Below are 3,249 nucleotides of genomic sequence, written 5' to 3'. Positions count from 1 at the left end.
GCCTCCGAAGCACTGGAGGGGGCGGGAGAGAGCGGGGGCGGAGGGCGCAACCGCCGCGCTGACCAATCACAGCCCGAAGTGCGTTCTTGCGCATGCTCTGATTGGGTCTCCCAGTGACAGACCTTCCTCCAATGGCTGCAGACCCGGAGCGGTCTGTCGGGACTTTCCGCTCCGTCAAGCTCGGTGGAGCCAAAGGGAAAGTGGAGGGAAGGGGAGGGGCCCCGGAGGATGAGGGCGGGGATTGGACGGAAGACTCTGGGTTACGCGACCCCATTGGCTGACACCTGATCGGGGGCGGGGCGTCGTGCTTCCCGGGCTCCACCTCCCATGCTCGGGTTCTGGCAGTAGGCTTAGCTGTCAAAACACTTGCAGGCTGAGTTTGGGGCTGTGGGTAGAGAGCAGTCCAGAGGAGGGCTGGGAATAGCATCTCAGGGTTCCAATAGCAAAGCTTTGGAATCAAACCGAAGTGTGAATCCTTTGCGCTTTCAATAAGGAGACGCGTGGCAGGGGGAACTCACAACCACGCTGAGCCTCCATGTCCGCATCTGTAAAGTGGAGATCATCGTAACACCTGTCTTGCAAGGAGTGTTGTGAAATGCACAGCAGGCGCTCAGTCATGTCAGACCTCTTCCTGGGACCTGTGCCGTTTCTGAACCCGGGTGGCCACCTCTCCCAGGTGGGAAAGAGTTCTCCTTGAGGTGCTGAGGACGGGGTATCCGCACGCCGCCTCACTCAGCTCTGCGCCCTCTGGCCACCAGCCAGGACTTGGGGTGTAGTTAAGGATCTCTCAATTACAAGGGAGGTTTGTGATTCCCAAAAGCGCTCAAAATATTTAAGGAAGTGCTTTTTATAATCAGTCCCAGGGCCTTGCAGCATGCTTTGCGGCACTGGATACTCCTGTTAATTAATTCCTTCTCCTTTGACATTCTAAGTACCAATTATAGGAGAAGGTGATTAATAGTGAGGGAGGAAGAGGGGTGTGTGTGTGTGTGTGTGTGTGTGTGTGTGTGTGTTTAATTGTGAGAGGGGAAATTTCCCCCGTGGAAAGTGATCTCTCTGAAGATCGAGGGGATTGAAACCAGTGAGTACATAAAAGAAGTCACACGAGTGATTACTCACAGTCCCAGTACACAGGCCACCCATGTCCCTTGACATAAGCATCTAGAATGAAATGGACGTCTTTTGAAAACCTAAGCCTCAATCCATGCTCGTGCCTCCCTAGTCCACCCTTATCCTGTCTCCCAAGCTCCATGGCCACACTGCCTAGAAAACAATGAAATAGGAAGCCACAGTCCTGCTTGCAGTGTGGCCTTAGGTGACACCATTCTCCTTCTAGGTCCAGATTCTCCCATAGAGTCGGAGGGGTCAGAGGTCACAGTCTGGCTGTCTACGAGAGAAGTTCTGCTCGGCCCGGCCCGTGTGGCTCAGTGGTTAAGCATCAACCTATGAACTGGGAGGTTGCCCTTCGATTCCCATCAGGGCACATGCCTGGGTTTCGGGCTCGATCCTCAGTTGGGGATGTGCAGGAGGCAGCCCATCAATGATTCTCTCTCGTCATTGATGTTTCTATCTCTCTCTCTCCCTCTCCCTTCCTCCCTGACATCAATAAAGATTTTAAAAAAGAAAAATTCTGCCTGAAGACCTTTTTTGCCTGACCCACACAGTAAGACCAAAGAGGACGTGGAGTGGGAGCGAAAGATGTTAAGTCCCTTTGGACAGGGCGACACTCCCCCTTCCTCCCTTTGCCACACCCCTCACCACTCCCTATTGTTCCCCCTGGCATACTTCTGTCACTGACATTAATTACTGGCTCTGAGGCACTTGAGTTTGCCACGCCTGGACGAGGGCATCTTGGCGTCCTCGGTGATGATGGTGTTTGGAGCCGCTGGGCTTTCTTCCTACCAGCAGGGGGTCAGTCCTCCTGTAGCACGTCCCCTGAATCACAGGGTATTCGGTGTTGGCTTCATCAGAGAGATATTCTTCCAAGCCAGGCCGATAGCCAGGGCTTATCTTAATCACCATCTCCTCCCCACTGGTAATGGCTGCCTGGACACGTGAGGAGACCAATGCAGCCATGGGGTCAAGGGACCCCCCTCCCCCAAGGAGCTCCTTGTTTCCTGGGGGTGGGGGTGAGCGGTTGAGAGGAGGGGGGTGTGAGGCTGAAAATGTCAAGAAAGAAGTTGTTCCAAGTTTAAAAAAAAAGAGGGGGGTGTGGAGCTCTTGTCAGAAGGATTTTCAGGGTGGCTGATGGAGGAGCAGCAATGCTTAGGAGATAGGATTTGTGGGTAGTTCTGGAAATGATGATAGAGGGGATTACATTTAGAGCCAAAAAGGGGGAAGCCAAAGATCTTGATTGCCAGTCTGCACAGCGGTAGGCCCGCCCCCACGTAATTCTCCAGGGGAAACTGCCCAGGCCGGTCCCCAAAGGCGTTGGTGACCTTGCCCTTCCCCTGGGACCTGCCAGCCGGGGCCTGAGGCCCTGCGTTCCCTTGCCAGGTGCATGCCCGATGGCTGTGCCCCGATGGCTGTGCGCTTCGCCCACTGGGCTGCAGCATCCCGCGTGGGGAGGGAGGCTCCCACAGACGTGTTGGTGCAATAGTGAAATGACACTGTGGTCTCAACTCAGCCCGCTTGGAACCGAGGCTACCGCCCACTCTTCTGGGGGTGTACTCATTGCGGCATCTGTTTTTGGTGCTGGGGGGGTGGTGGGGGGGTGTGGGGGGAGAAGACACTCAGATTCACATTTTTTCCCCCCGCTCTAGGATGATGGTGAATATGATGAAAGTCTAAAGCTCTTTTAAAACATTCTCCATCTTGGCCGGCGTGGCTCAGTGGTTGAGCATCAACCTATGACCCAGGAGCCCAGGAGGTCCTGGTTTGATTCAGGGTCAGGGCACATGCCCAGTGGCAGGCTGGATCCCCAGTAGAGTGCTCGCACGAGGCAGTGGATCCATGATTCTCTCTCATCGCTGATGTGTCTGTCTCTCTCTCCTGCTCCCTTCCTCTCTGAAATCAATAAAAATATATATTTTTAAAATATACATTAAAAAAATTCTCCTGTCTGCCACCTCGTTTTCTACATGTAAGAATGACGTCTCCTTAGCCACAAGGAGGCCTCTGCCTACCCCTGGGTAAGCCACTGGCCCCCGGCACCCGCCTTTCAGGTGACCTCCCCATCCGAGAACTCTCAGACGAAGAGTCCTCCCTCGTGAGCGGCCTGCACGGGCCCCGAACGCTGTGCGTGGACCT

The sequence above is a fragment of the Myotis nattereri genome (assembly GCF_964212035.1).
Source record: "Myotis nattereri genome assembly, chromosome: 15".
Lineage (NCBI taxonomy): Eukaryota > Metazoa > Chordata > Mammalia > Chiroptera > Vespertilionidae > Myotis > Myotis nattereri.
The sequence above is the reverse complement of the archived record's forward strand: the minus strand, read 5'-3'. Positions refer to the sequence as shown.